Source organism: Acomys minous (genome assembly GCF_964271855.1).
Source record: "Acomys minous genome assembly, contig: SUPER_13_unloc_1, whole genome shotgun sequence".
Lineage (NCBI taxonomy): Eukaryota > Metazoa > Chordata > Mammalia > Rodentia > Muridae > Acomys > Acomys minous.
In genome coordinates, this window is record NW_028182186.1 from 639,973 (window position 1) to 653,792 (window position 13,820).

A 13,820-nucleotide genomic window follows, 5' to 3' on the forward strand; every position below is an offset into this window, starting at 1 on the left:
AGTAACGAGGGCCACGGGGGATGCTTGAATCTCACTGAGCAGGGGAAATAAGGCAGACATAGGAGTGGAGGGAGGGAACAGGGTTGGAGGAGGGGAGCAGGAGAGATAAAGTGGAGGGGCCAGAGGAGAGAGAACTGGAATGGGGTTTGTGGGGGACAAGCTAGAAACCTAGGAAAATGGAGTATCCCAGGAATCTATGAGGTGATCCTGGCTAGGACTCCTAACAGTGGGGGAAATGGAGCCTGAAATGGCCATTTCCTATGACCAGAAAAGACTTCCAATGGAGGGACTGGGCCACCAACCCAACCACAAAACCTTAGACCCACAAATCTGCTAACAAGATTTGTAAGGGTAAAGATGGAGCAGAGATTAAAGTAACAGCCAGCCAATGACTGGCCAAACTTGAGACCCATGCTTGTAAGAGCAAGACCACTCCCGACATTATTAATGATATTCCAGAAAGGTGCCTGGCATGGCTGCAGAGACCCACAGCCAAACACTGGGCAAAGCTTGGGAATTCTATGGAAGAGGGGTACAAAGCATTGAAGGAGCCAGAGAGGTCAAGAACACCACAAGAAAACATACAGAATCAATTAATCTGGGCCCATAGGGACCCAAAAGACTAAATCACATAATAGCATACATGAGACCCTAGCAGTGAAAGCTAGGAGCTATATCTGACTCTGTTACCTGCCTTTGGATCTTGTTCCCCTACCTGGACTTCTTGGCTAGCCACTTTGGGAAAGGATATGCCTAGTCCTACTGCAACTTGATATACCAGGTTGGGTTGCTATCCATGAGAGGCCTCCTTTTCTCAGAGTCTTTTCTGAGGATATGGGGAGGATTGTATGGGACATGGGACTGGGGGGGGGGCGGCATGGGGGGAACAGACTGAAAGAGGATGCTTCGATCCGAATGTAAATAAATTTTAAAATATTTTTTTTCTTTTAGTGTGGTCCTTCTGACTTAGTTGTCTTTGTGTTTATAATGCAGATATAGTATGTGCTTATGGGACTATTAACAGTCCCTGACCTAAAATAACTATTTACAATAAAAATGAGCCAGTGTCTTAGTGAGAAATGAATGCAGATATTGAGTGTGAGAATTATATAGAAAAGGTCCTATTGCTCTCTGCCAAAGTGGGGAATGCCTTGCAAACACAAATCAGATACCTGATATTGAGGTACATGGTTTTGTGAGAATTTAATAATTATCAGTACACTTAAAGCACTGCTTGTTTACACCATTGCTTTTCTTTAAAACTTTCAGGACACATTATAATTTCTTCATAAGCATTTTCTTATCAGCTTGCAGATGAAAATTACCTTCATGTCTTCTAGAACTCTGAGAATGTTCTTCAATATTATGGTCTTCCTAATTGTAGCCTAAAACATAATACCAGAAAATATGGAAATTAGGCAAATTTTAACTTACTATCTTCAGTGAACCTGATTAATTCACCTCATTCTTCCTTGTCCTCAATTAAAATTACAGAAGAGCATCAATAACAAAGAAACAGTTGTCTCTTTGTTTTAAAAAAGTCTTACCTATAACAGTGAGGTTCCTGTAGGTCTCCAGCATCACATCTTTGTAGAGACTCTTCTGGGAAAGATCCGGCAAAGCCCACTCTTCCTCAGTGAAGTTCACATGCACATCATCATAGGTCACTGTAACCTTAAATATCCTATACATGGTATAACAGAAAGCATGAAACTTATAATGCTGCAAATGTATATTCATTTACAATATATTCATATAATTCTAGTGCTTCCATGAATTATTTCCTGACACAGAAGTTCTAATGTAATCACCAAGTCATTTTAGAAGGAAACTGAATAATGAGGTTCACCTCTATCATTTCTGAGCCCTTTGAATAGGATAGAGCCTTGCAAGATAAATGCCAATTCACAGAGAAGGGGGAAGAGAGAGAGAAACACATCAGAGAAACTGTATGAACAATTACTAATAACAAAAAATGATGAGCAAGCTTGGTGTATTCACTCATTCCCTTAATCCCAGCACTCAGGAGGCAGAGGCAGGTTTATTTCATTGAGCTTGGTGCCAGCCTAGTCTACACAATGAGTTCCAGAACAGCAAGAGGTACATATTGAGTCTGACTCCCCTGCAAAAATCAAACAAACAGAAAAGAGAACTCTTTACTGAAGTTCCTACTAAGAATTATACATTCACTCCAGTTCTGTATTCATCCTATAAACTTGAAGTGCCCCAGATTAAACTGTAACACTAGTAAGATCTTACTAAAAGAAAATGCATGTTTAAACAGCTACAAATAGACAGATGAAAATACTAGCAATATGTTGATCATAAATAAGCAGCATAGGGCAGGAGAGATGTCTCACCAGTTAAGAGCTCTTGATGGTCTTGCAAATAATTGGGGTCAATTGCTAGTCTTTACATGGGGCTCACAATTATCCTCAAAGTTTGAGAGTTCTGAGGCCATCTTCTGACTACAGTGAAGAGGAGGCACACATGATATACATATTTATGCATACAGGTAAAATACTCATCTTCATTCAAAAAATCCTTAACAGATTAAGAACACTGACTATTCTTCCAGAGGTCCTGAGTTCAATTCCTAGCAACCACATGGTGACTCACAATCACCTATAATGTGATCTGATGTCTTCTGGCCTGCGGGTGAACATGCAGGCAGAGCACTGTATACATGATAAATTAAATATTTAAAAATTTTTTCAGAACAAACACAACAGATAGGAAGAATGTCACAAACCTGCAATCCAATGATTCAGAAGGCCCAGGTAGTATTAATGTAATTAATATGTACTATTCTGAGAAATAGAATATACTTTCTGCAAAATTTCAAAATTCAAGATGTAGATGAAGCCCAACACATGGTTGGCATGTACAAAAACATATATTCTACATATATCAGCTAATAATGAACAAAACAAGCCAGGCATGCTGACCCGCATCTAATCCCAGTACTCTGGAGCAGAGTCAGGTGGATCTCTAAGAACAAGCCCTGTCTGGTCTACATATCAGGGCTACACAGAGAAACTTTGTCTTCAAAATCAAAACCAGAAACAACAAAGTTAAAAATATAAATATACCAAGCTAGCAAAATAGCTTAGCATTGAATAGCACTTGCTACTAATGTATCTTATATGATTTAGGAGTAATGGTGAGAGCATGACAGCACAGGAAGGAAGCTGACTGGTCGATTTCAAACACAATACAGTAGATACAAAGAACAGGGAATGGGTTGAATCTATAGGCACTCAAATCCCACCTCAATAAGGAATCTAGAAAGGCTCCCCCTACAAAAGCTCCCAAAAGCTCATCAAAGAAAACCACAGATGGGAAGAAATACATAGATATATTTCTCCAAATGTTTAAAGAATGTAAAGATATTTATGTCACATGTAAATGCTCTTAAAAAGGTGACTTCTGCAGAGGAAGAATTCAATAATGAAATAGATAGAATGATTCATTCTGTGAGCAGTCAGCCTCTTTCCCCAGCCATTCCTGTCATTTTCCAATGGTCCCATGAATAAAGTGGCCATAGTGGCAGATGTTTACATAGTAACTTTCATGTACATAATTGCTTCTGCCATAACCATCATCCATGGATGTGCAGAATGCCTTATCCCCTGCAATAGTATTCCACACAGTGTTGCTCCTGACCAAGGAACTCACTTCAAAACAGAGAAAAGAGATAGTGGGACCACTATCATGGATTCCACTGGTATTGCTATGTTCCTTGGCATCCTGAATCAGCTGATCTGATAGAAAGATGGAATGTTCTTTTGAAGATACCATTGCAAAGCAAATTAGGTGACAGGCAGCTGGAGAGCTGGAGCAGGGTCCTCCAGAAGGCTGTATATCCTTTGAGTCAGCATCCAATATATGGAATGGTTTATCTCATAACCAGGATCCATGGGTCCAGGATTTAAGGGGTGGAAAAGGGAATTGTCCTAATCACTATACTACTGGTGACCCCTTAGGGAATGCTTTGCTCTCTCTTCCTGTGACCTTAAGTTCTGCTGGCCAGAAAGTTATAGTTCCAGAGAGGTGAGCGCTCCAACCGGGAGCTAAAACAAGCAGTTCATTGAACAAGAACCTCAGGTTGTGGTGATCCTCAAGCATAAAATCATTTTCACTGCTACTTCATAAGTGCAATATTGCTACTGTTATGATTTGTCATGTAAATATCTGGTATGCAGATGGTCTTAGGCAATTCCTGTGACAGGGCCTTTAGATCCCCAAAGGGTTTGCAACCCATAAGTTGAGTGCATTTAGTGATTTAGTGCATTCCTTGCTACTACAATGCCTTGTGATTAAAGGCAGTGGGAACCTACAACAGCTTAATCCAGAGGGATGACAAAAGGCACAGACCTCTCAGGAGTGAACATATGACTCACTCCTCTAGTAAAAGCACTGAGATCTGCTGAGGTTATGGCCAAGGGTGGAGGAAATACAGAAAGGATGTTAGGGGAAGGTAGTTATAGTACCAGCTAAAGCTATATGACCAGTTACAGAAAGGAGTTTTATAAGTGATATGAGTGTTCCTGTTATATTTTGTTAACAATGTGTTTGTACAGATATTTGTGCTTTCTTTCCTTAATTTCTTCTTTAGGTGAGGTAAATCAAGTAAGAGAATATTAATGGTTATCATGTTTAAATTTGAGATACCAAAATAATGTCCCCCGAGGACATTGCAAACTATTCTAACATTATAATGAGCTTACCGTTGTACAAAAGATACTTATATCACATTAGGCATAATTAGGGTCTGGTTTGGTATATAATGTGTTTTCCTTGGACTTGGAATAGTTAGTTACATCATAGTTAGGCATTATTATGACCTGGTTATTGTTTTCATTTGTGAAATTAATGATGGCATAAAAAGATGGACTGTGTGTCAAGTTGACCTGGGATGGAACTGTGATGGTATGATGGTTCTTTTTGGTTGTCAACATTATTACATCTGGAATTAACTATAACCCAAAAATGGAGGGACACACCTGAGAGGGCCTAACCCTAACCCCGCCCCTGCCCCCCCTGTTAATGAGAAGTGGGAAGATCTACATGTAATCCACAACTTGGAGGTAGGAAGAAATGCCCTTAATCTGGATCTTGATGGAGAGGGGGGCGCAGACACCCTTTAATCCAGTTGTTTTGAAATAAAAAACCCTAATCTGGGCTACACCTTGTGCTGGAAAGTCCATATAAAACATAGAAGAATGAAGCTTTTACTCTTTCTTTGCTTGCTCTCACCTTTGTAGCAAGTCCATTCCTTCACTGGCATTAGTGCCTACTTCTTTGGGATTCCAGCCTATACTGAAGTTGCACTGTGACATCGAGGCTCCTGCAGTGAGGACCTACTGGATTCTTGGACATTGCCAGGGTAGATGGCCATTGTTCAACGAGCTGGTCCACAGCCTCTTTTTATAAATAGAGAAATTGATTCTATCAGTTCTGTTATTCCATAGAACCCTGACTAATAATATATTGGGTATACAAAGAATACCATTTAGAGCCATTTGTGACTCAAAATCATCTCAGCTCAGTTATAAATTACTTTTGATAGATTTTCATGATTAAAATGGAAAATTTTAAGCAAATAATATGTTGGTTTGAACTCTATAATAGCCTTACGAAAGTCTTATTAAACGTTAAGGTAGACCATAGGGAGAAGAGCTGCCGAAATGTCCTCTAATCTGCAATGGATGGTCCCTGGGAAGTGCTCCAGTTTCCTGACCAAGAGGAATAAGCAGACGCTCGTCACCAAGCCTAATAATCTGAAGGCCACAGTTCCTTCCACTACTATGGGCTAATTCACTGCCAAGACTGTGGGAGTGGAGCCCGAGGCCAATGGCAAAGGTGTCGTGGTGGTCATGAAACACAGGGCCAGGCAGTGGTGGCGCATGCAGGCAAAGGCAGGCAGATCTCTGCGAGTTACGGCCTGCCAGGTCTACAGGGCGAGTTTAGGACAGCCAAATCTACACACAAAAAAAAACCCTGCCTAGAAAAAGAAAGAAAGAAAGAAAGAAAGAAAGAGAAAGACAGAAAGAGAAAAAGAGAAAGAAAAAAGAAAAGAAAAAGAAAAGCAGAGCAGATCCGGTCAGTGAAAACCAGCTCTACCTGGAGCCAGAGATTGAGAGAGGTTTAAAGTGGGCTCTCCCCAACTCCTCCACTTGCTGATTTAATTTACTTTTTCTCTCCCCACTGTCTTGAGTTCTGACTCAAGTGTCTCCTCTCCATCCCTCAATACCCTTCTTCACTACAAATTCTAATGATTAAACAAAAAGACAAAAAAATTATTTTTATTTATACTTCATAACTAAGCTTGGCTGTCCTGGACTCCCTTTGTAGCCTAGGCTGGCCTAGAACTCTCAGCTATTCACCTGTCTCTTCTTCCAGAGTGCTGGGATTAAAGGTGTGTGTCACCATGCCTACATTGTCCTCAGTTCCTTTGTCCATTTCCTCGCATTTCCATACCCATCAACCATTTCCTTTGCTTATCTTCATGAATCTGTGCTTTCAATATTGGATATTATTTAAATTGCTCTTTTTAGGGGATACATCTATGGTTGTGATTGGTGTTTAGTCTTTTTTTTTTTTTTTTTTTGTAAATAATTTATTTTGAGAATGAGACCAAAAGAAATTGGAATTAGGGTGTTGGATGTCTTTTGCCCTGCATTTTTTTATCCTAGGAGGCTTGTATTCCAAGCTAACAAGTTAGGCTGCCTATCTTTTATATGAAGGGTTCAGAATTCACTATAGGGCTCAGATATTGGGGTGCAGCATCCTATTAGACCCAGTTCTGGTCTAGGCTGGCAGCAAGAATGCTGGGAGGCTTGCAGAGCAGAGCCAGGGCAGCTTGACAGTTGGAGCTGTGAAGGAGAGATAAACCTGTTTTTTATGATGCCAAGTGTGGGATCGGAACGGTCTTGTGAGAGAACAGGTGAGGTTAATCTACTAGAAGACCAACCTCGTGCAGGAGCTTGATTGGTGCCAGCTGAAAAGATCCCATGAACAGACTTCTGGGAGGAGATATATAAATAAGCCCAGAACTGGAAACGGGGCTTTTGGAGACCTGGGATAGTTTTGGCTGTTCGTTGCTGACTGCGGGGGAAGGCTTGGGGCTCCGGTTCCTGCTGAGGTTCCGGGTTCTGGTTACTCCAGGTTCCAGCAGAAGAAATCCTGCTGATTATGCCAGGAGAATCATTCCTCGGAACTGCTTTCCTTAAGGTTTTGTTATTGCGTTCTTTAGTCCTTTTTTCCTATTGTTTTGGTTAGTCGGGTTATAAGTGACATCGGTTCAGTTAGTAAGTTGTAATAAAATACATTGGTTAAGAGAACTGAGCCTACAGAGCTGTGTGGCCTGCAACTTGAGAAGGAGTGGGAGGGACCAGTCTCTGCAGGGCAGCGACACTAAAAACCAGGATAGTGACAAGGAAGAGACAAAATCTGGGTGGCCCTTGAAAAGGTTTGGGGAACCGCGTGACTGGAACTGAAGGATAGTGGGCGGGTCTATATGAATATGCTTCATTTCCTTCGGTGGATGGGGGTCATGTGGGGGCAGGTTGTTTGCAGAAACCCAACAACTTCCTCAGATGTAGTTTTCCGGCTGCTGGCCTGGTCAGTCACCAGTCAGCAGCACAGCGGTAGGAACAGCAGCCTAGCAGTCAGAGGGAAACGGAGGGAGAGGAGCAGCATGATTTCCTCAGCTGCTTTGCTGTTGCTGCTGTTGTTGTTGTTGTTGTTGTTGTTGTTGTTGTTGTTTCCGAGACAGGGTTTCTCTGTGTTTCCTTGGCTGCCCTAGTCTTGCTTTGTAGACCAGGCTGGCCTTGAACTCACAGTGATTTGCCTGCCTCTGCCTCCTGCTCTTAAGGATGCCACTATCACAATTCTGTTGATATCTTACCATTGTTGGATAGGGTGTTTATTGTGAGTATTTTTTTTTATGGTGGCCAGATTATTTTTCATAAAATCATCTCATGGAGCATTTGCAGTATGTGTATTTGGACACTGGGTTCACAGCTACAGCAGTTACAAATCTCCTCGAATTCAAATTCACCCATGCTTTCTTAACTTCTGTGTTCCTCTATCTGCCTAGTCAAGAGCGTGTCCTCTGTCCTGGGTAATAGGTATCCACAAAATACATGTTGGTCATATGTGGAACCAGTGCAGATTTGATTGAATCAGAAAATTTACTTTATAAAACACCATAGTTAGCCAGGCGTGGTGGTGCACGCCTTTAATCCCAGCACTTGGGAGGCAGAGGCAGGCAATTGCTGTGAGTTTGAGGCCAGCCTGGTCTACAGAGTGAGTCCAGGACAGCCAAGGTTACACAGAGAAACCCTGTCTTGAAAAAACAAAAAACAAAACAAAACAAAAATAAAACACCATAGTTGTGGTTGGAAACATTAACGTCTTGGATGTGAGCACAGCGTTCAGAAATGTGTCTTCAATGCTTAGTTATTAATGGTATACCTTGGGTCTGATGAAAACTGGAGATCTGACTGGTCCAGGGTATGGTTGAGGTTTATTCTATGCTGTGTTCATCCTGAGATTCCCGGGAGAAAAACCAATTTCACCACTTGAGCAGGTACTAATATAAATAGTGAATACTGACCAAGAAATGGACTTTGTCAAGAGCTACAGGGGCTTATGAATACAAACCTATATGCCATCATACTTTCTCATGTGGCGTTGTTATTTTTGAAGAACTACAACTCCCAGCATTCCAGGGAGCTAATCTGGTTCTTGGGCAGGTGGTATTTGCAGATCAATTTTGGGCTTTACAGTATGAGGGAGAAAACAGCCAGATGTATCTAGAAGGGTCCAGACTGAACCAGCTCATGAGAAGACTGAGAGGGGAGGAGATGGGGGACAGAAAGAGAAGGGAGGAGAGACTAGGGTTTAGAGAGGAACCAGGCAGCAAGAAATTACCTCTCCAAAAATGTCTCCTTTAATATGTTAATCTCAGGTAGCCCTGTGTCCTTAGTCTCTTTGAGAGCCCAGCCCACTATGCATGCTGTGAGATCATGACATCAGGCCACACTGTTATTATAGATAGAAAACTCACTATATATTACAACAAAATTAGAATTCACCTTTTGAGTGATTATGATTGCTGACTTAAATCAGAAAACTGTCTCCTTCGTTCAAGGAAATCACTGTGCCTGTGCACATGTGGCCAAACTCTTGTTTTTAAATTCACGGCTTGTTAACACTGAGTTTTTTCACTGTAACTTCTTGCAGGAGTGGGAATGCCTGGACCCTGGCCTCAGAGGTTTTTTTCAGAGACCTCCTGTTGTAGTGGTGCAGCAGTCTGGATTCTGTGGGTCAGAGTCCAGTTTTCTTGCAGTCTTCCTTCCTCAGGCTATCTGGGAAAATGGCTCTGCAGGTGTGTAAACTGTGTGTGAGTGAGTCTCACATCTCATAGACTAAGTGAAATCCTCAGTGAAGAAGAGACATTTTTATCATACTTTCTCTTTCCTTCATGGTTATCCTTTTGGCAGGTGTTAGCATCTTTCAGTTTTGTTCCATTAAAGTACTTTGCACCTCTTTCCCATGGGCAGGTCTCCCACTGCTCAGCCAGATCTGCTCACCTGTGAGTGACAACTAAGAGCCCTAGATAGTGAGGACAGAGATTGTAGCAAAGGATCCAGGTATGTTAGACAGATTGAGCATGGTGTGTGGTGGCTCTGAAATGACAATAGAAACAAGACATGAAATTGATTTTTGCAAGATTCGGTTTCATTAATGATTCTGGAAATTTTCACTGAGAATAATGTTAGATGTGGTAAAATGAATTTCCCATTATAGGCAGTACATTAAGCATTCAGTCGTTTCCTGTATTTGATTAGTTTCGAGTCTCTGAAATAACTGTTGCCCATTGAAAACAAAGTCTCTGACCAGACTGAAAGCAGCACCTGGTCTTGGGTGTGAACCGAGCCATTTGTGTGTGTAGCAAATGTCATAGTGGATTCCTTTTTAGGGCCTGTGACCTTCCTTATCATTTGCTTTGGTGAGGTTCCAAGTGTAATCTGTGTATTTCCCTCCCTGTACAATTACCCTCATATTGAACCAGAAAAGTTTCTGTTACTAAAAATAGTCTTTCCAGTATGTTTCCAGTGTGCATGTCTGACAGATTTGGATTGTAGAACACAGGATCCAAATTGGGAAGTGACCACTGATGACTCTGCCCTCCTCCTCAGTCTGCATAGCTGTTTCTGACATTGTTAATGGTATTACTGTGTAGTACAAGATATCTGAAGACAGTGTGAGTGGTTTGATTGAGGTCTTCTTCTTCTTCTTCTTCTTCTTCTTCTTCTTCTTCTTCTTCTTCTTCTTCTTCTTCTTCTTCTTCTTCCTCTTCTTCTTCCTCTTCTTTTTGGTTTTTTTCAAGACAGGATTTCTCTGTGTAGCCTTCTTTGTCCTGGACTCACTTTGTATACCAGACTGGCCTCAAACTCACAGAGATCTACCTGCCTCTGCCTCCTAAGTGCTGGGATTAAAGGCGTGTGCCACCACTTTTGGGCTGAGTTGTTGTTTGTTTGTTTTTGTTTAAGGAGATCCATTTGATTTCTGACTCTATTGTCACTTTAAATTTTTCTCCGTCAGAGAACTGTGTACTCACTGATGCACTGTGTTGAGTTAGTCCTGATTAGAGTGGAATTATTCCATTTGTCCTTTTTCACACTGTTGGCTTTAGCTTTTGTCTGACTGTATTATTCTGAGGTATGTTCTTTCTCTCCTCATACCTTGAGAGGTTTTATACTGAGAAAATGTCATATTTTACCATAGGGCTTTAATTTATCTATTGACATAGCCATTTTTCTACTTTTACTGAGTCTACATATTTGGTGTCTTACATAGATTCGTCTGTAGGTGTTGGAACAGCCTTGCACTCTTGGTGTGAATTCAATGTTTCCATTTCTGTGTTATTTAGAGATGATCTCTGTGTCTGTGTAGATCCTGGCAACTGCTCTATGATTTTTTAATTTTTTGAATATATTTGTTTGGGCTCACCTGCTTTGTGCTTTGAGGTAAAGCCAGCTTTGCATGAGGACTTTCTATCGTTCCTCCTTTTTTGTGTGTTTTATGCAGTGCTCTCCTTTTGGCATTAGTATAAGGTTTGTATGGAAAGGAGAATTCCATGTTAATCTGTCCAGTCCTCAGACACTGTTGACGGAAACTCTTACTGCTTCAGTCTCAGCAGCTGCTTGCTGTGTGTTGTAGTTGTATCATGTAGGAGGCTGATTCAGTCACTAGTTTCTAGGAACTCATCATGTCTTCTTCAGTTGTGGTTTATGTATGTATGACTTTCCACAGCACTGCACAAGATAACACTGAAGTCCTTGTCAAATCTTTCAGTATCCTCATGTTAGCTCTACTTCTAATACATATAAATTCACTTTTCCAGTTTGAATTAGGTGAATGATGCTTTGTTATTACTTTAGTCCCGGCACCAAAACAGTTCTGTTATGTTGAATCATTGTACTGTCTTTGAGTCTCTATCTAGTTCATTAATCTCTGCATAGCCTTGCTATTTTCTTTCTACATACTATTTCAGATTGTTTTTATGCTTGTAAAGCCCTCAGGCACATAACTCTGGGCAAATATCTTTCATAACCTGAGCTTCTTGCTGCCAAACTTCTTGACTTCTCTTTGTTACTTCTGTGTGATTGTCTTTGCTGAGCTGTCACTCCTCTAGGCTCTAAGAAAGCGTCCTTGGAGCTCCATCATTTCTGACTCACTGTTCATTGACTTAAGAGTCCACAGTAGCTACTTAAGGGACCATTTTACAGGGCAGGAGATGTGACTCAGCAGTTAAGGGCAGTGGTTGTTCTTGCAGTTTCCAGGTTCAGTTTCCTGTGTCTGCCTGGGGACTTGACATCTTTCCAGAACTGAAGCTCCTCCATAGGGTCTGTTACTCTCTTGATCTCTTTCAGTTGTCTTATTGCTCTAGCTAGAACTTCAAATAAAATATTGAATAGATGTAGGGAGAACAGCCTTGCCTTGTTCCTGATTTTAAAGGAGTTGTTTTTACTTTCTTTCCATTTGATTTGATGTTGGCTATAGGCTTGCTGCAGATTCCCTTTATTATGTTTAGGTATGTGTTGCAGGTGGGTTGGGTGTATTTTGATGCTAATACTGCTTGTCAGCTTGTATCTTGCCTAAGAGCCTAACCTGTTTGACCAATAAAAGGCCATCACCCCTGGGCAGAGTAAATGGGATGGGCGTGGCTAAGGTTCCCGGGCTTTGGGAGACCGAGATAATATTGGGAGGAGGAGGGGAGAGGTGGAAGAAGGCTGCACCATGGGTTGGGTGAAGGAGAAGCATATGGCCAACATGGATGGAGATTTGGTCCAGATGCTGAAAATTAGCAAGTATTTGGGATTATGGGTGGGAGGTAGCTTGATAGAAATTATTAGAAGCAGATGGCATAATAAGTAGTTTAGGGATTTAATATCTGGCCTTCCCAAGGTTAAGTAAGGCAATTTTAAAATATAACAGGTGTCTGTGTCTTGACTGATTGCTAGCGGGTTAGAAAATACCACCATAATGATAATTTATAGGCCTAATAATAATATTATTAGGCTATACTGATAAATTAACCACAACAAGTATGTCCCTTGTATCCCTAATCTCTCCAAGACTATTATCATTAATTGGTGTTGGATTTTGTCAAAGGCTTGGTAGGTGGCAAATGAGATTATCCTCTGTGTTTTTCTTTTTTTTCTGTCAGTTTATTTATATGGTGGGTTACATTTACTGATTTTTGTATGTTGAACCATCCCAGCATCTCTGGGACGAAGCCTAGTTGAACAATGTTTGTGATCTTTTTGATTTGTTCTTTGATTGAGTTTGCAAATATTTTATTAATTTTGGATCTATGTCCATGATGGAAATTGGTCAGCAGTACTCTTTCTTTGTTGAGTATTTATGTGCTTTTGGGTATCAAGGTGACTGTGACTTCTTAAAATGAATTGGGTAATAATCTTTCTGTTTCTGTTTTGTAGAATAGGTGAGCAGTATTGGTGTTGTCTTCTCTGAGTGTCTGGTTGATTTCTGCATTAAAACCATCCAGTCCTGGTGTTTTGTTTTGTTTTGTTTTGATTTGATTTGATTGGGAGTCCTTTAATGAATTTTTCTTTTTCACTAGGGGATATAGGTCTACTTAAGTTGTTTACCTGATCTTGATTTAACTTTGCCTATCAATTAAATTATCCATTTCTTTTAGATTTTCCAATTTGTTGGGGTACAGGTTTTTAAAGTGTGTTCTTAACTATTCTCAGGATTTCCTCATTGTCTGCTTGTATGTCCTTTTTGTTTCCAATTATTAAAATTTGCATATTCTATTTTGGTTATTTGCAATGAATCTACTCTGTTTCATTGAATCTTTATTGGTTTTGGTTGGTTGTTTGCTTGCTTTTTGGTCCAACGGAGTTTAGTTTATTCAGGGTTGTGGCATTAGCCTGACTCCTGAACAGAAGCTACACCTTGATCCTGGGAGTTTCTTGCTGGGGCAGTGGGTGCTTGTGTCTGCCATGCCACAGGCTCACACTTCATAGAGCATCATGGGGGAAATCCACATAGATTCGGTCGGTGCGCGGGGTGTGGGGGGGAATCCAGCCTCACGATGTCCTGAGGAATCAGATTCTTATGTATCTGTCCATTCTTGGTGACAATTGTCTCCTCATAGAACTCACGAGCCAGATCCCCATCTTTATCATAGAACATGGAGCCGCGGCGTGTGAATGGGAAGGGAGGCAACCCTCGGGCTCAAGACTGCACCAAAGATTGCTCAGCGCCGCCTCTCC